The sequence below is a fragment of the Rattus norvegicus genome, chromosome 13 (genome assembly GCF_021556685.1).
Source record: "Rattus norvegicus strain SHRSP/BbbUtx chromosome 13, alternate assembly SHRSP_T2T, whole genome shotgun sequence".
NCBI classification, from domain to species: domain Eukaryota; kingdom Metazoa; phylum Chordata; class Mammalia; order Rodentia; family Muridae; genus Rattus; species Rattus norvegicus.
Genome location: NC_141546.1, coordinates 47835059 through 47854898, shown reverse-complemented (window position 1 = coordinate 47854898; position 19840 = coordinate 47835059). Strand labels below are relative to the sequence as shown.

General features: G+C 49.5%; 1 long non-coding RNA gene across 1 annotated transcript; it reads right to left on the bottom strand.

The window, feature by feature from the left end:
* Positions 1–204: 204 nt before the first annotated feature.
* On the bottom strand, positions 205–5929 carry LOC148001614 (uncharacterized). Its single transcript, XR_015635477.1, has 2 exons — positions 5713–5929; positions 205–4530 (listed from the first exon to the last, which is right to left on the bottom strand). It is a non-coding gene; the product is annotated as an uncharacterized LOC148001614 (long non-coding RNA).
* Between the last annotated feature and the right edge of the window lie 13911 nt (positions 5930–19840).

The following is a 19840-nucleotide window of genomic DNA, read 5'->3' as shown; positions in this document are numbered from 1 at the left end:
CTGGATGTTCCCCGGGGCTAACCTTGGACTCCTGGACTGGAGCTTACTCTACCTTAGCCTCCTGAACACATAAAACCAAAAGTGTGGACCACCACGCCTAGCCACGTAACCCATGAACTAACTCCTACAGGGGGATGTTCTTTAGTGGGCCGAGGATATGGTTCAGTGGCAGAACACTTACTCTGTGGGACCCTGGAGAGAAAGAACATCTTTCTTTTAGTCTCTTTTCTTTTTATTAAATATTTTTGTATGGTTTTAATATTTGTTTGTTTTAGTTTGGGTTTTTTTTGGGGGGGGGCTTGTTTTGTTTCGTTTTGTTTTTGAGACAGGGTTTGTCTGTATAACAGAGCCCTGGCTGTCCTGGAACTCAATTTGTATAGCAGGCTAACCTTGAACTCATAGAGAGCCACCTGCCTTTGTCTCCCAAGTCCCAGGATTAAAGCTGTGCTCACCACACACAGAAAGAACAATTTCTAAGGGAAAGGCTTAGTTTGTTCTTAGTCCCAAGTCCTTCAGAAGGCTGTTTGGAAAGAAACAACAACAAAAAGGGAAACGAAGCCCAGCACAGTAGCCCTTCATCTCCATCACTTCTCTCCCCAGAGCCCCCTCCCCCACCTCTACACGTTCCACCCCTGCTGACTCAACCTGTGGGCTCAATGCAGTCACTTACAGAAGTCGAGGCACGGGGCTTATATGAATGGAGTAGAGAACACGGACCCCTCCACACACTTACAGCTCTTGGGATGTGTTATCTGAATTAAGGAAAGAACACCCTCCCTTGGTCCAGCTTGGGGAAGGAAAGATAGCAAGGCAGAGCCTGGCTCATTCTGGGGCCTTGGGAATCCAGACTGGCCTGGAAACTTCAATAGTCTTGTACCGGCTTCCGGAATCCTGAGATTACAGGTTGGCGTCAGCATGCTCCAACCTTTAGGCTCCCCTCGTACACACTCATTTTGTGGTGAAGGTTGGGTGTTGCGCGCGGTTCGCTGTGGTTTTAGGAATCTGGGTCTCATGCTCAGGTTCACGACGTAGCCAATGTTCGCCTCAAGCTCACCATTTCCTGCTCTCCACCTCCCAAGTGCTGGAATTCTAGACAAACACCACTACTCTGAGTTTGAGAATCCCTCCCTGAGTTTCCTATTTGCCCCTGAGCAGCTGCAGACTCCAGTGGAGCACAGGTCTTCCTTGAGGCTGGGATTGGACCCCACGACCTCTCAAGCCACCAGACAAACCGTCATGAATAGTACACAGGGAAACAGTGAAGACATTTCACCATTGTGGTAATGATAGTTCATCAGCCTCTGATGAGCAATTCTGCTGGGCTCCCGGCTCGCCCTGATGCTCCCTAAACCCCTTGCAGCTGGCATGAGCCTCAAATCCTTGGGGTGGGTGCTCATCACCCCAGGACACCTGCCTCTCCTCTCGCCCTTTGGCACTGCCCAACTCCCTCACATCCGGACCGCCTGATAGGCTCCCCCTCCGGCCCTGCCTCTGGTTCTCTGCACGGATGGCTGAGCAGACAATCAATATTTATCTGACTCTGCCAGGCTCGGATCCCAGGAGGCCCAGCACGTCCCCGGCGTGGGCGGGATTTAACGCAGACACAAAGCTGGTGAAGAGACCAGCCAGGCTCCTGTCCCTTCATTCTGGACTGGGCCAGAGGTGAGTAAAAGCCAGGTGGCCACAGTCTGACATTCGAGTGGCTAGTCCCTCACAACTGTCAAGGATTATCTATGCCCTTGTTTCATTGCATGGCACCTGCTCTTGCCCCCGCCCAGGGCTTATGACTTCCATTCATTGTGATGTTGACCAGACAAAAACCCCTGAGTAAAACCAGGGAAGAATAGCAAGCAGCTGATTGGACACCCGGTGCGCAGCAGGGCACAGCTGCCTGGCTAGAGGGGCTTTGGGAAATAACCATCTGCTCCCTGGCTCGTGTCCCTCCGCCAGCAGCCCCTCCTCTTTATCTCCTTATGCACTACTCTTTTAAGCCACGCAATGTTCCACAGGGTCACCCCACATCGCTGCATGACATTAGTTCTCCTGGCTATCTCCATCCTCCTCCAGAAGTCGTCCCTGGCTTGGCCTCCCCAGCCTTGGCTGCTTGCCCTTTTTCTTAGTTCCTACACAAGCAGCTGGCACAAAGGTAATTTTCTCTCCTGAAGAATCAAGCCTCTCATCCTGTCAATCAATGTCCCCTGTATCTGGAGAGCAGAGACTGTGGCTGACCCACCCTTCACAAGTGGCTCTGTAAATGTTTGTTGGTTGACTGAATGGCCTCTGTCCCCCACATAAGCCAGAGAATTTCTCAAGAACAAGATCAACATACCTATGTCTTATCTTTTCTGGGACTCTCCAAGTACAGTCAATAAAAGAACACCCGTCCCTAATTGTTTAATGAATGGAGAAAACCCAGAAATATCTTTGTAGCTACCCGCTGAGCTTTTCTTCCCTTGCCCCCACCCAGCAGCACCGGCCCTGATCAAGTCATATTCCGTTGAACCCAGATTGATCTTGGCTTGGTTTAAGAGTTTGTCTACTGGCGTGCTTGTCAGTCTGCAATAGTTGCATCAAAGCCATCCCGTGGTTCAGAGAATATGACTGAGTGGTTGAGCCCTTGCCTAATCCTATGAGGCCGCTCCACACAGCTTTCACAATTCTGCACGAACATGGGACTTGTATCACAACTTGGTCTTCATGGGTGTGTGTCCATTCTGCGAAGGAGAAAGCTGAGACTAACTGACAGGCATGCTAATGGATGTGGAACCCTTGTTTGGACCATGTTCTTCCGACTCAGGTCTCCCACACAACCCTGCCTCTGCTCGGCCCGTGTCTGCCCTTATGTGGCCCTTACAAACCATACCCTCCAGAAGCAGTCTCTGGTCCTTGGGGACAATGGAAGTTCCTTGAAGAAAAGTGGCCAAGATGGCCTCGAATTACACTCAGAGATGGAGATGCCTTGGTGTGGGGCACAGAGGTCAGAGCACTGCTTGGCCCTAAGCCAATGCGCCCTGCCTAGTGAGTGGCACATCTCCCCACCCATTCAACTAGACAACAGCCAATCTTGGCAGCAGGGGCATGCTCACAGCACTCCTGAGACCCAGAAACCAGCGGGGCAGCCTTTTCTCTTGGCTCTTTTTTGAGCCCACAGTCATCTATGAGACCCTGAGTCAAGCTCCTTTTTCACCAAAGCAGAACAACAACAACAACAACAACAACAACAACAACAACAACAACACATGAGGAAGGGGGAGTTCCTGATGACATATGATGTGGGAACTCAAAGGGTTAAGCAACTAACTCTCTTAACATTTAAGGCACATGACATTGGTGTGCTCCATCTTCTCATTTTGCTGTTGATTTGTTTGTTTGTTGTTTGAGATAGTGTCTTTCTGGGATTACAGGCTGGACTTGAATTCACTCAGTAGCCCAGGCTAGCCTTGAAATCACTCAGTAGCCCAGGCTAGCCTCGAACTTATTTTTCCTGCTTCTACCTCCGAAACGCTGCAGGTTGGTGTCCAAAAGACTAGTGGCCCTTTTAAGGAGCGGAAGAGACTTCTTGCACGACAGTAACTGTATGGAAATACTCCTTCTCTTCCCCCCTTCACACAGATGGCAGGGTATTATACACATTGCTATGTGCTTGCACTTATTTTGACTAAACAATATGTTCTAAGGATTAGTCCGTCTCTAGACACAGAGTGCTCTCATTCCTCTTGATAAGTGGCAGACATTCCATTGTCTAGGAACCCATTCAGCCAGTCTCCTTCGAAGGTTGTTTGTTTGTGTTGTTGTTGTTTGTTTGTTTGTTTTTGAGAGTCTTCCTTTGTAGCCCAGGCTGGCCTCAAATGCTCTTTTGCCTCAGCAGCTCTGGGATTGGAGGCGCACACCTTCCAGGCCTGTTGATTTTTCCTTTTGGGCAGTAAAGGATGCTGGAGACAGGATCCAGGACCTCATTGATGCATGCTGATCATGCGCTCTCCCGCCAAACTCCCTGCCTCACTCCATATTGGATGTGATGTGTTTTGCAGATGGGGAAGGTCACCTTCATGTAGAATCCTGGATGGGAAATTGCTGCTGGAACCTAACTCCCAATGCGAAGGGGCACGGGATAGAGAGAAAGCAGACTGTGGCATCTACCCTGGCCCTGTCACTTCCCTCTGGGACCTCTGGTGGATTACATAACTGCTCTTTCCTCATTGGTTTCCTGGTCGGCTGAGAGTGGCACTATTTAGAGGTGTGCCTTGTTGGAGTAGGTGTGGCCTTGTTGGAGTAGGTGTGGCCTTGTTGGAGTAGGTGTGGCCTTGTTGGAGTAGGTGTGGCCTTGTTGGGTAGGTGTGGCCTTGTTGGAGTGTGTCACTGCGGGCATGGGTTTTAAGACCTTCCTTAAGACCTTCCTAGTTGTCTGGAAGTCAGTCTTCTCCTATTGGCCTTCAGATGAAGATGTAGAACTCTCAGCTCCTCCTGCACCGTGCCTGCCTGGGTGCTGCCATGCTCCTGCCTTGATGATAATGGACTGAACCTCTGAACCTGTAAACCAGCCCCAGTTAAATGTTGTCCTTACAAGAGGTGCCTTGGTTGTGATGTCTGCTCACAACAGTAAAACCTAAGTAAGACATGGACTTTCTTTTTCTCCTCCTCTTCCTCTTCTTCCTCCTCTTCCTCCTCCTCCCCCTCCTCTTCTTCCGCCTTCTTTGAAGCAGTCTCACTCTGTAGACCAGACTAGGTTTCTAAAGGCAATCCTTCTGCCTCAATCTCCCAAGTGCTGGAATTACAGGCAGGTTTGATCCTAACCACCACTTCAAGCTTTTTACTGTCCTCCCAATGCCCCTTAACCACCGACTACATAGCCACCCAGCTGACTCTCTTACCCATCTCCCAACCATCTCCTGTAGGACGGACCTGCACCTTCACCATGGGTTGTAGGTCCTGACATACAGCCGTGGCTCAGCAAAGGTCTAAAATGGGTGGCGTCCTCCTCAAACTCCCAGACTCTTGGCCCTTCAGCAAAAGAGAATCAAACGTTCTCTCCAGCAGGCTAAAGAGGCCCAGCTCCCTGCCCGCCCAAGGTTGCCCCCCTCCCCTGTGAAGCTTGATAATCGGTAAAAGGGTTTGACTGAGTATTTAAAATCCCCAGCCTCTGCATACCCTGTCTCTGCACAGCCACCCACACTCTGGAGGAGCCTGGTATAAAACATCCAGCTATCCCACCTCCAGGGAGGGAGGGGTGGAAATTCTCCCTGGCCTGTCTCCATCCCCTCCCCTGTGTGTCCCTGATTTGGACACACCCACCAGGGAAATCATCACTAGGGACTATGTCGCTGGAGAGTGGAGGGCGGTGGGAGGAATCGCTCTGATTTCTCTCTGGGAGCATAAATGCTTTTTTAATTGCTGTCAAAGGCGGCTCCTCAGGAACGTATTATTGATAGCAGTTGAAATGAAAGAAAAGAAAAAGCAGCACTCTTCTGGTACTCGCTCAACTGCTCTCCCTCCACGGCTGCCCGCCCACCCACTCCTTTCCCTCTGCAGACCCCAGGCCTCTGGCAGCCTTTCTCTCCCATGATCCATTTACCAGTTAGACTCTTCTTTCCCCGTTTCTCTGAACCCGGCCCTCCTCCTCCTCTTCCTCCTCCTCCTCCTCCTCCTCCTCCTCTTCTTCCTCCTCTTCCTCCTCCTCCTCCTCATCGTTCCCCAGTGTGTCTCTTTCCTTACCTGGCAGGAGCTGTGTCACGGTTTCCTGTCTCTGGTGCTGCAGCTTCACTTCTTGCACAGCCTTATCTGGCTGGAGCTGGACCCCCGCCCCTCTCTGAAGTGTCACTGTGGAACCAATGCCACTTCCGCTCCCTTCCTTTCCCTCTCCTCCACCCCACACGTTCCCCTCTTTGCTCAGGCTCTCTCACTCTCTCTTGAGGCCTTTGATGCTCAGTCTTTCCTCCCAACCCGGAGCAGCTGGGGTGCTTTCGCACGCCCGAACCTGGGAAGTGAAATTTCTATTTCTATCGCTGTTGTGCAGGGCTCCTACCCCAGCACAAATTCCCAGGTGTTAGTGTGTGTCAGTGGCCAGGGCCTTTGTCTGTCTTGCTGGTTTTAGACAGGGCAGCAGCAGCAGAAGCAAGATAAGCTATCTCTGGAGACAAAGGTGCTGGAAAGCCCCCATTGATCCTTCCTGGTCTCTGTGACCTCTCACATCGCCTCCTGCCTGGAGCATCTGCAGACCTCTCACCACAGTTCATCTCATTCTTCCTCCTCCTTCTGTCCTGAGAAGGTGTCCCATGACTCCCTAGTTCCTCAGCAAGGCCTCCTGTGCCTTTAAGGAAACTCACCCCTGTTCTTCCCAGGTGGAGCCCCGCTTCAGACAGGTCATAAATAGTTGTTCTTCCCATATGGGAGGATTGTTCTGCTCTTGGGGAGCCTGGGTAAAGGGTGGCAGGGCTCACTTATCCCCCCCTTCTCCAACTGGAGGCTTAAAGACAGAGGAGAGAGTGGTTCAGTCCCATCCTCTAGTCCCAAGCCCCACTTGCTCTACATCACCACCCACCAGTGTTTCCTGAGCAGCTACTTTGTTACTGACAGCTGCGAAGCCTGCCAGCCCTTTCTTCCTACCCCATGTCCTCCAGGTATATCCCTCACCGACAACCAGACTCTGCCTCCAAGGAGGGCCAGTTGTTGCTGGAAAAGCACCTATTGCCTTTGCACATAAGTCTTAGATGGAAACCCAGTGGCTTGCCCAAGCCTTGAAAATTCCCAAGTCTTGTTTCTCCTTCCCTGTGATTGACTTCAATGATCCCTCTGTCCTCTCAGAAGTGCACACTCTTGGAGGCAGCCCTAGCACAGCTCCCAGTGCCAGCCTACTCTGGCTCAGTTCAGCTGACAGGCCCCCCAAAGCAAGGGGAGGCCGGTATTTGAAGCCGTGGGAGCTGCCCCTCTTACTAAGTTCAACCACACTCCCAGCTTCTCTCTGTCAAGGTCTGCCTTGACCCTCTCCATGGCAGCCCCCACCAACACAACAGTGGGAAAGTTCTATTCACTCTGGGTCCCAGACTGTAGGAAGCAACTGGCCCCAGTCTGCAGGGGTTTCTAATGACAGTATGGGGACAGTTGTGGGCAGGAGAGTTGGGCTGTTTCCAGTCAATCATTGCTGCAGCATGCAAACGCTAATAGAGGGCTCCCAGCTGGCCAACCAGATCAGGACTTGGCCTGGGGATCCTTCTGTCTCCACTCTGGGTGTCCTCACCCCACTGACACCTGTGTTGAGCTCACTTCCAGCTGGGAGCACAGCCTGAGCTTCCTCTCTGTTTCTGTCTCTGTCTCTGTCTGTCTGTCTCTCTGTCTCTGTCTGTCTCTCTGTCTCTGTCTGTCTCTGTCTGTCTCTGTCTCTCTGTCTCTCTGTCTCTCTCTGTCTCTCTCTCTCTGTCTCTCTCTCTGTCTCTCTCTGTCTCTCTCTCTCTCTCTCTCTCTCTCTCTCTCTCTCTCCCTCCCTCCCTCCCTTTCCTGCACTACCCCTCGCTGTTTACACTCCTCAGCATGTTTCCTATCTTCCTCTATTTCTCCTTTAAATCACCACTGTCTCTTTCCTTTCTCCCACCTCCCTTCCCGCTCTCATTCTCCTCCAGGCTTCCTCACCCCTACTCCCTCCCTCCGTTTAGATTCCCCCCAAATCCACACCATCTTCCCTCCTACTGCTATATTTAGCTCAAAGCTGGGGGTTTAGACCAGCGCCAGCACCCACTGCTGCTGAAGCTGGCATCTAGTCTTGGAGGGTCTGTGGCATTTCCATGAGAGACTCCAATGGGCTGATGACTATCGAACTGGGCATTTTTCCTCTACCAGTACCAAGCTCTGGGCTCAACGCGGACAGAGAAGGGGCCTCCAAGTACAGTAGAGAATCTCCCTGGCAAGGTCTTTAAGAGAAAACTCCGTAGGTCAATCCTGGGAGTAGATCTGGAATCCATGACCCACAGGAGAGCACAGCAGGTTAGGAGCGGTGAGGTGGGGACTGCCAGGATCCCGGTGATGAAGCAGTCAGTTCCCCAAGTTCTTAATGGAATCATGGGAGACCCCTCTCCCAAAGCAATCTCACCAGCCCATTGTAGGCTGTGGACTGTAATCCCCACCACTGGTGTGTGTGTGTGTGTGTGTGTGTGTGTGTGTGTGTGTGTGTGTGTGTGTTGGTGTGTGTGTTTTCACAATGCTGAGCTACAACCTAGTCCCTTACCAGTTCTTTCTGTTGGAAGTATGTGGTATGTCTGTGTGTGTGCACATGTGTGTGTGCACATGGAGACTACAGATCAATGTCCTCTTTCTCCCGCAATCATTCTCTGTCTCAGTTTTTGAGGCAGAGTCTCCTGTTGAACCTGGTGCTCCCCCAGGTGATTGGGCTGGCTAACCAGCAAACCTCAGGGTGGAGGAGTCCTCCTGTCTTTGCCCGCCCCCCCCCCCGCCAGCATTGAGCTCACAGGTGAGCTTTTCCACATTTGGCTTTTACAAGAGCACTGAGGATCACAACCCAATCCTTATGCTTGCCAGACATCACTTTACCAGCTGAACCACCTCCCCAGCCTTACCTATGTCTTGATGTTAAATCAGTACTTCTAGAAGAGCTTCACTAAAAATCATGTCCAAAGCTAGGCATGATGGCACAGCTCTATATTCTGAGCACTCAGGAGGCTGAGACACAAGGATTTTAAGTCTGAGACCAGCCTAAGCTATGTAGCAAGAGCCTGTCTCAAAGGGGAAAAGAAATCATCTCCAACTTGGGAGCCTATAGTACCAGCTGCTTTCGATGTTGTAACCAAAAGACTACTTGAGCCAGGCTGGGCAGCACAGCAAGATCTCATCTGAAAACAAAAATCATATTCAGGGCCAGCAAAACAGTTCAGTGGGTAAAAGAGCTTGCTGTTAAAACTGACAACTTGATTTCAACCTCCCGGGCTCACAAGGTAGAAAGAGAGAACTGACTCCTACAAGCTGTCCTAACACACACAGACACACAGACACACAGACACACACACACACACACACACACACACACTCACTCACTCACACTCACTTGCATCTGCACGCACACGCACGTCCATCCACACAAAGACTCATACAGATACACACAGGCAGACACACAAAGAGACACATGCAAACACATATATAAATGGATACAATTTAAAATTTATAAAATCATACGCAATACTCAAGGGACATTTTATAGTTTACTAGATGGTTAGATGGTTCAAACATGTTTCACTTTTTTCGTTTTGACTTATTTTGAGACGGGTTCTTGCTAGGTAAGCCTGGCTACCCTGGAATTTACCACGTAGAGGAGGCTGGCCTTGCCTTCCAAGTGCTGAGGTAACAGGTCTGTGCAACCACACACAGCACATCACTGCATTTGATCCTCACAGTCACCACCAACTGTGGTCCGGTTCCTGACCTGACTGTCGCCGGACCTGGAACTGTGGGCTCTGTCTACACGCCATTTACAATTAGCCCTTTATTCACTCCTGGGGAAGTTGAGGGTGACTAAGAGGGAGATCACCACAATCCCAATTTGTAGTGGTAGAAAGCAAGGGGCTCTTCAGTTATACCCGCTGTGGGCCGATGCTGTGCTCCCCAGCAGTCGTTCTCGACAGAGTGAGAGCTGGAATCCAGGGTCCCGACATTCAGTCCCAAAGAGTTCAGCATCAAAAAAAATATTAAGTGTGTTAAGATCAAAACGACTACAGGCATAGCAGGTAGGGGTGAGGTATGTGGAGCTGACCTGGGCAGGCAATGAAGACGAGTCCAGTTTGGAGCATGCCTGACTCTATGGCCCTATCCTGACTCAGTGGAGAAAGACCTTAGAGATGTTGGTGAACTGGAGGACACTCAGACTTCATCTACCCTTTTGGGACTTCTCAGCCTCTCTGTGTATTATATTGACTCCTTTCTCTTGGTAGAATGCCATTTTTAACATGAAATAGGCAAAAAGGCTAAGATAGGGGGAACAGACTAACCTCAGGAAGTTTAAAGAGGACCTTGGAGCAGGGAAGGTGTTGTCTGAGTCAATGTGCAATTTTGCTAAATCTTATCCCTGCAAACATCTTTCCACTCATTCACCTGACTCCCTCCACCCATCCATCCAACCACCCATCTATCCACTTGTGTTTCCTCTACCCATCCACCCACCTGTAATACCAGCACTTGGAAAATTGAGACAGGAGTATAGCCATGAGTTCAAGGCTAGGCTGAGGGAGACCTTGTCGCCAAAATGAAAGAGAGGATAGAAGGGAAGAAAACCCTCATCTGAAATCCTAGTTCTATTAATCATTGTTGAATGATCATGGCCTCAAATCATTGGACCTCAGCTTTCCCACCTGTAAAGTGGGTCTAATAATAACATTGCTGTGAGGATCCAATGGGATAATGGATGGGAAGCAGCTTTGTAAAGTGTATGCTGCCTTACTCCTGGGAAGCTTATTATTAATCCCCTCACTTCTCCAACACCAAAGAGTGGAGAGTTGAGGAGAGCAGTTAGAGCTGGGGCTGAGGCATTAAATCTTAACCCTGCCCTCTGGCCTTCCAGACAACCGTGGGAAAGAAACCTGGAACCCCTGAGCCTCAGTTTCCTCACCAGGGAAGGAGGAGCCATTCAGTCTGCCCTGCCAACCCAGGACAAGAGACACTCATAAACAGGGATGGATCATCTCCATTCCAAAGCCACGTCTTAGCGTTACCACAGGCATTTACTATTTATTGAGCACAGTCACCGTGGTGGTGTGATCCTGGTCCCCACGAGGGCCAGGCAGACTAGTCTAGCCCCAGCTAAAAGAGTACAGATTTCCTGTCCATGCTGCCCCTTAGTGACTGATTTAAATAGGGTGGCAACTAGGGTCCCTCCTGTCACACTTCATCCACCCCGGCCGGGCCTCAGTGACACTAAAGAAAGGGCGTTCTGAGCAAAGACTGTCTCTGATAATCGCTGCCTTTCCACGTCTGCCCTCGTCATGTCCTTTCACGGGTCCCCAGCTTTGGCCACTCTTCTCCCATCCATTCTACTTCCCGCTGACAGACAATCTTCCTACAACAGAGCTCGAGTCTCTTCCTGCTAGAAGCCCCTTATCAAGAAAAAGGACAATCTAAACAAAAACTTCAAAATCAACCTGGCCCCATATTCAACCTTCGTGGGCAGGCTTTTCCAACCTGGCCGAGTACCCGTGTCTCCGTGGCAAAAGGAAGACAAGCACACTGATTTATTTCTGTGATTAAACACCAAGATACAAGGAAGGCACTGGGCCTGCTTGGGAGGGTCCGTTCAGTATCTTCACCTCTTCCTCTTTCACATTGCCCTCTCTCTCCTCAGTACCACCTCCCTATGCAGTCTCCTCACACAAGGGGCGCAGCTGGAGGCTAACATCACACCCACTGAGGGGACTGTGGGAGAGGGATCCTCACCCAGGGAGCTGAGAAGAAGACTAAAGAAAGGGCTTTGAGACTGAGGATTCCACACTAGGATTAAAGCCTCAGTGGGAAAAGGCAGGTAAAGTTGGCCGCAGACCTAAGTGTGGGAGCTCTGAGAAGGTGGAGAACTCTGTGCCAAGGGAACGGATAGCATTGAACAGAGCCTTAGGGAAGCTTCTGCCCCACCTCTGGGGAAGCCACAGTCTTTCAAAGACAGGATACAACCAGGCAGTCATGTTTCCCACAAAGCACAGGGCCAGTGGGTGGCCAGAGAAGCAGCCGACACAGACAATGATGAGGACAACACTGACGACTTCATTTACCGAGTTATCAAAACCCACAATGTCGGCAAACCACAGCATCTGCCAAGAAAGAATGAGTCACCAGAAGGCACAGGAAGGAGGGACCAGTGAGGGGGTGGGTGTTATGGGGCAGGCAGCGTGGCAGAAGAGAAAAGCAAAGTTTTGACACCAGACTGGTTCAAATCCTGACATAGCTTTGGAGCCTAAAATCTCCATCTCAGCTTTCCCTTGACAAGTGGGGAATAATCAGAGTGCTTATTTCATGAGGTTGTATTCTGTGTGTGTGTGTGTGTGTGTGTGTGTGTGTGTGTGTGTGTGTATGTGTCTGTATGTTTGTGTGTATGAATGTGTGTGTATTTGTGTGTGTGTGATGTATGCAAATGTGTATGTGCATGTATTCGTGTGTGCATGGGCCCTCTTGTACCATAGCACCCATGTAAAGCTGAGAGGGTTACCTCTGGTACCCCACACCCCCCTACTACCTTCCATCTCGAGATGGAGCCTTTTTGTTATATTGATGTTGTGTGTGCTGGCTAACTGGCATACAGACTTTTGGGGACTCTCCTCTTTTGGTTTTTGTCATTGTATTTATTTATTTATTTGCTTGTTTGTTTTAGACTTACTTAATTTTTTGTTTGAGTATCTTACCTGCGTGTGCGTCTGTGCATAGTAGCCCGCCTAGTGTCCAAGAAGGAAGAAGAGGTTGTCAGCTCTGCTCGAACTGGAATTAAAGGTGGTTGCGAACCACTTTGAGATGTTTATTTATGTGTTTGGTATTGTCTTGGCCTTGCTATGGAGCCCAAGCTGCCTTCCAGGTCTCAATCATTCTGACTCAGCCTTCTGGTTTCCTGTATTACAAGTGAACACCACCATAGCCAGCTAGCATGGTAATTTATAAACAGAAATGCATTTTTTGGGGTTCTAGACACTAGGACGTTGCCTTGCCTAGAGATGTGGTGTCCGGTGAGCACCCACTCCGACCTCTTAGTTCCTTCATGCTACATCCTCACATGGCAGGAAGGGCACAGGAGTGTCCTCAGTGGTGGGGATTGAATCCAGGGCCAGATATATGCTACGCAAATACTCTACCACTAAGCTCCATCCTCAACCCAAGCTTTGTCTCCAATCTGAGTTCCAGTTACCAATGCCTATCCCACTAGAGATTAAGCGTAAATTTGGGGGGGGGGCAAACATTCAGACCATGGTTTCTCATAAGAACAGAAAGGCTTAAAGCAAAACAAACCAATTTACCTTTTCCTGACAGCCACCTGCTCATCTCTGCTCTCAACTCCTCTGGATATCCATTAACCTTTGGGGGACGGAGGTGTCCTGAGCTGGTGAGAGATCACTCCGTCCCTACCCCTGACCTCTCAACAGAATTAACTACATGTGGCTCAATGATTGAAGACTCCTTGCCGAGGGAAGATAATTCCAACTTTCTTTTGAGACATGATCTCATGTAGTCCAAACAGATCTCAAATTTTCTATGTAGTCAAGGAGGACCTTAACCTCCAGATCTTCCTGCTGGAATCACCAAGATTCCAGACATGGGCCACCAGACCCAGCCTGAGGGAGACAAACTCTTTAGAGGGTCTATCAAGTGTGTCCAGCCTTCAGCCACAGGCTACATACAGTGCATAGCTACGAGTGTACCCAATACAAGGACCTAAACTTACTTAAAACAGTATAAAGTATCTCTCTCCCTCCCTCTCCCTTCTCCTCTCTCCCCTCTCCTCCCCTCTCCTCCTCTCTTCACTCTCCTCCTCTCTTCTCTCTCTCTCTCTCTCTCTCTCTCGCTCCCTCCCTCCCTTCTTCCCTCCCCCTCACTGGTCTCTCTCTCTCCCCTCTCCCCTTCTTCTTTCTCTCTCAACTCAACTGTATGGTTCTGCACCGTCAACTTTGCAGGTGACACTGTGTCAGAATATCAAAAGATTGGATACACCTGACTTATCTTGCCTTTTTCATTGCAGATTCATCCAAGAACCTGCCAGAAACAACATGAGAAGACTCATATAACCCCACTAGACTTTTTCCTACTCTAGATGTCCATCAGTGGCCTAGAGGTCTGGCTTGGGCTTATCTTCATCTCTCAGAGGCAAGTGTGGCAGTAAGAGAGGTGCCCCCAAGCCACAGAGACAAGGACCGTATTGATTGCTCCTGTGGCTAGCTCCTATCAGGCACTGTCTCCCTTCTTGGTTTGTTCTGGGTTTGGTGGGTAGGGGCAGGGAGAAAGTTGTAGAAAGAAAAACCTAATCTTACTTGAGCTTGTGGGGGAATGTGGTTGACCGGAGGAATGTAGATGGCTACAGGCTCCTGGCTTGCTGAGTATCCATTGACACAGTGGTCGCCTGACTTCTCTACATATCTACAGTCGTGGCATCACTGCCATGAGCTGCCTTTTCTGGCAGTGTGAGCCCTGGCTAATTAGTTTAAGGGGAAGGCAAAGGTCATTGAGGTAGTAGGATCTTTGAGCTTGGTTACAAGCACAGACCCACATTCTGATCCTTCAGGGGAGAAGGGACCCCAGAAGCCCTCTAATTGTTCCTCTTCACATTCCAGGCAGTGTCCTTGCTGTTACTGATCAGTGTCTGATTGAGGACCAGGAGAGATTTCTGAGAAACGTGATTTTTAATACCCTCGTGTGACTACCCTTTCCTCACAGGCTACAATTCCCGCTTGCTCTGTGAGGCATAGACTTCTAGTCCTATACTTTGCATAGAACATGGAGGCTTCAGGTGGTCTATCCTGCCTGGACCATCTGCTTCAGGATCAGAGGATAGCATTCACCCAAAATGGTCATAGGTCTTAGGCTATAAATTCTGTTCATAATTCAGGCACACTGCCACCTCCACCACCTCCTTCACCTCCTCTCCCTCCTCCTCCTCCCCCTTTTCCTCCCCTTCCTCCTCCCCCTCATCTTTTTGTTTGTTTGCCTTTTTGTTTGTTGGTTGGTTGGTTGGTTTTATTGTTTTTGTTTTGTTTGGGGGGGGGTTGTTGTCTATCTTTTGTTTTTGTTTTGAGCCAGGGTTTCTCTGTATAGCCCAGGTTGTCTTGGAACTCTGTAGACCAGGCTGGCCTTGAACTCATAGAGATCTGCTTGTCTCTGCCTCTGGAGTGCTGGGATTATAGACCTGCACCACCACTACTCTGCGGACAATGAGCCTCTTGTGAAATAAGGGCTGGAGACCAGAAGTAGTGAGTTAACTTCGGTGCAGATCTGCTTGCTCAGGAGTTCCATAAGACTAGGCTCCTCTGTGACACCTTCCTTAAGTCCACTTGCACGGGAGCCTCGGGGACTCCAGAGTGTTCTGGGCTTCTGTCTGTGAAGGTACTTACTGTTCACTCTGTTCACTGTCATGACAGTCTGTTTATTAGCCGGGTTCCACTGGGCCTCAGCTTCCTTGAAGGCAAATGTGTCTTTTGCTTTTCTGTACTGTCAGGGGCTGGCATTGTATCTGACAGAACAAGAGCTCAAAATTATGACAGTGATAGTGGAAGAGTGAAACTGAGTAGTATCACCTGGTGGGGTGGATGGGAAGGCCGCTGGCACTGGCAGGGGAAGGCACACGACATATTTCAGACACAGGGAGGGGTCTTTAAGAAGAAGCATCACAGCTTGGCGGTGGTGACACAGTCAGGAGGCAGAGGCAAGTGGACCCGCTGGTCTACAGAGTGAGTTCCAGGACAGTCAAGGATATATAGAGAAAGCCTGTCTTGAAAAAAAGAAAAACAAAGAAAAGGAGGAAGAGGAGGAGGAGGAGGGGAGGAAGGAAGGAAGGAAGGAAGAAGGGGAAAGGGAGGGAAAGAAGAGGAAGAGGAGGGGAGGAAGGAAGAATGGGAAAGGGAAAGAAAGAAGAGGAAGAGGAGGAGGGAAGGAAGGAAGGAAGAAGGGGAAAGGGAGGGAAAGAAGAGGAAGAGGAGGGGAGGAAGGAAGGAAGGAAGAAGGGGAAAGGGAGGGAAAGAAGAAGAGGAGGAGGGGAGGAGAAGGAGAAGGAGAAGGAGAAGAAGAAGAAGAAGAAGAAGAAGAAGAAGAAGAAGAAGAAGAAGAAGAAGAAGAAGAAGAAGAAGAAGAAGAGGAAGAAGAGGAAGAAGAGGAAGAGGGGAGGAGGAAGAGGAGGAAGGGGAGGAAGGGGAGGAACGGGAAGAAGGGGAAGAAGAGGAAGAAGAGGAAGCAGCAGCAGCAGCAGCAGCAGCAGCACACCTGGGTTGGACTGGCCTGGTGGAGCCCCTCACAAAGGAGTGAAGAGTGTGTAATGGTTCTCTTGGACCAGACCCTCTTCTCCATCTGTTTCTGAATCTGCCTACAGCAAGAAAATGTTAAAATAGTCTGAGGTGCGCCCCAGCTCTGGCCATGACCTCCAGCACTCCCAGAGCTATACTATGGGTTTTGGTTGTCCCTGTGTTTGAACCCCACACTGAGGGCACCATTTTCCTCAGCTCATAGGTTAAGAGACACTTATGGCCAGATGGTTCGGCAGTTTAGCCAAGTTCATTCAGCTTGTATGTGCTACTGCCCAGTTTCCAGTCTGGGTTGTTTGTTTTCTCTAAAGCCCTTTGGTTCTTTTCTGAAGACTGTAGTCCCAGCCAACGTTCATGACTCCTGAACATTTGACTACCTTTCATTCCTACCTCCTCCTGTCTTCTCTTATACTTAATCCTAGTTCCCTGACTAAAGATCAAAAGATACTGGGTTTAGCTGCTTGGTGGACAAGCTCGACCGTCAGCCCCTGAGAGGTCTGCAATCCCCAGCACCTGTGACAGGTAGGCATGGCCTTTCACACAGCCACATTTCCAGTTTCATCTTCTGGATTCCCAATCTTTCCTCTCAGTCTGCAGCCAGGGAGGTTTCTCTCCCCTTCTGTATAACACCAGGAGCAAACCTTCTTCTGCCTTGACTCTCACCATAGCTTATGTCAAGGGTCTCATTACGAGGCCCAGATTGGCTGTGAACTCACCATCCTTCTGCCTTAGCCTCCAGAGATCTTTGGCTGCAGGACTATGACACCATGCCCAGTGATCACAAACGCCTACCTTAGTACAAGTTGTCAGAGGATAGAATCTTGGATTTTGAAAGCCAGAGTTTTCCAAGGAGGTCCCACTACTGGGGAGAGGTGAGATTGATTGACTAAACATTGTTCATTTTTTCTCAAAATCTCGAGTTCCTCAAATGCCCCGGGAGTAGTTCTGCCAATGTTCTGGCTTCACGTCAACCCCCTCTCTTTTGGAGACAGGGTATGTAGACCAGGCTGGTCTTAAACTCAGAGAGATCCACCCGTCTCTGCCTCCTCCTGAGTGCTGGGACTAAACTCATGAGTCGATATGCCCGTCTCGTGCCGCAGTTCCTTACCAAGACACAAAAGTGGGTCAGGCTGATCTCTGGCTGGGCATGGAGAGATGAAGCCTTCCATCCCAGAACTGGGGAGGCTGAGGCAGGAGGATTGTGAATTGGAGGTCTATCTTGATTACAAGGTGAGGTCTTATCTAAAATTAATGTGTGTTTTAGGGGGGAGGGAGAGAGAGAGAGACTCTTTGTAATACAGAGAACAGGGAAGGCTTTTAAAGACTCTGGAGCATTGTGTGATGGAGGCCAGGTGGCAAACACTCCCTGTCCAGCCTGGGAGCCTGACAGTATGGGACGGATATTTCCATTGGGCTTCCTTTGATCTTCATTTGAGACTTAATGAGCACGTAGGGCATTACTGACACTCTAATTAGGATTAAAAATTAAAGCAAAGCTCATCACATGGTCCCTCCCCTACACATCACTTCCTCGGCTCTCCTGATCGCAGCCATTAAACAAAACTATTTTTAAATGGTCCTAATTTGCTGTAGCCTAAAACAAACGAGAGACAAATATTTTGTTAGAAAAACAAATCATGAATCAAACTAGAGTTTGTGGGGGGAGGGGTAAACCAACAAAAAGAATAACCTAGCTAATGGGTTCCAAGTGAAACTAAGACCAACCCACTATAGCTTCCAAACCAGCTGAACCAGGATGAAATTTGAACAGAAAAATATGTTCCCAAGGAAATCAAACTAACTCTGCCTATCATCCAAGGCTCTTGACTCAGAAAGATACCCTGTCCCTCACCTCTTAGGCCTTCCAAACCAGGAATGGTGGTACATACCCATAAACTCAGCAGTTGGCAGGTAACAGCAGGGACATTGCAATTTAGAAGCCAGATGAGGGTGCATACCGAGACCCTGTCTTGAACTTGCAAAATAGATAAATCAATCTCCTTCATTCCACAGACGTACCAAATCTCTTAGATATGCTACCCCTGGCATCTGAGAGAGGAGAAACCAATCCCTTCCCTCCCAGCACACACAGCCCAAGCATAGGATCCTCCCGGGAAACATACACCTCCCGGCCAGCTCAGTCCTCCCTCTTCCAGTCCTTATCTACCAGGACAATGATCCCAGGGAAAAGGGACATGGCATGCCCACTTAAATGTCAATGCTACCATAATCAGAGCATCTGACCAGCAATTTAACAAAAAGGGGCGGGGGGGGAGCCAGAAAACACAACTAGACCATAGAGGTCTCCCTGATGACTGTGGCTAGGTCAGTGGTTCTCAACCTGTGGGTTGTGACCATTTGGGATCGAACCATCCTTTCTCAGGGGTAGTCTGAGATCATCTGAAAACACAGATGTTTACCTTAAGGTTCATTTACATTACAGCTATGAAGTGACCATGAAAATTGTATGGCTGGTGGTCACAACATGAAGAAAGGGTCTTACCAGGAAGGTTAAGAACCACAGGTCTAGATGGTTCTCCTTAAGCCCGTGAAGGAAATGTCCTCGTGAAGGAAATGTCCTCTGACTGAATTCCAGACCCCACCCTTGCTGATCCAGGCTTGCTTTTCAATGTTCTCAGTTGAGGCTAGCCCTTCCAATTCTCTCCACAGGAATGACAGGAACTGAGAAAATGAAAGTGTTCCTTGTGGAGTATAAATGGCCACTCCGATGCACTAAGGGGCAGTCGGGAAGCCAGGCCCCCTGTGGAGGAGCCAGTGATGAAGCAGCCTGTCTGGGGGCTGCATTTGATGCACTGCAGCTGTGGCCGCTGTGGCCCTACTTACCTCTTATGTGAGCACAGCCAGAATAGCCATCCTTGGAGTCTTTGCCTATAAGCTGACCCCACTCTTGTCTTCCATGAGAACACTCTTCCCTACTTGGGTCCTGAAGCTATCGTCACTCGGACTTGTTTTGGTTATGGGTAGGGATGATTTGTAGGGCACAATCTGGCTATCTTAGTTCCCACCTAGTTGTCTAACCTTCCCCTGTCTCCTGCCATCAGGGTTGAGGCCAAGCTCGGGGACTTATGCATGGTGTGTGCGCCTAGAATTTTTCCCTGGTCTTATAGCTGGTGTTCATTGGTGTCCCCCTGTCTTTGGGGCCAGATTAGTTAGCATCTCAAGCAGTCTTCCAGTCCTGGTCTCTTCCTAATCCGATCCCTTGCTATGGAAGGAACGGACGCAGGACATGAGGATAGTAGCAGCAGGTTAAACAGGGTCTGTCCTGCCTTTAGCTATCGCCAGGCTCATTCTGCGGGAGGTTGGAAAGAAACATTAGGAGACTGTAACACCATCCATCACTCAAGAAGTTGAAACAGAGGTCCTGAGTTCAAATTCTGACAACCACATGGTGGTTCATAACCATCTGTAATGAGATCTGATGCCCTCTTCTGGTGTGTCTGAAGACAGCTGCAGTGTACTTATATATAATAAATAAATCTTTAAAAAAAAAAAAGACCCAGCTGTATGGTATTTTCAAATTAAATTAGTGATTGATGTGGGAGGGCCCAGCCCATTGGGGTTGAGGCCACCCCTGGGCAGGTGGTCCTGGGTTCTATAAGAAAGCAGGCTGATCAAGCCATGCTGACTAAGGCAGTAAGCAGCACTCCTCCATGGCTTTTGCACCGTCTCCTGCCTCCATGTTCCTGCCTTGTTTGAGTTCCCATCCTGACTTTTCTCCCTTCAATAATGAACTGTGGTATGGAAGTATAGCCAAATAAACCCTTCCTTCCCCAGCTTGTTTTTGGTCATGGTGTTACATCACAGCAACAGTAACCCTGGCTAGGATAAGATTAAAGTAAATAAAAGTC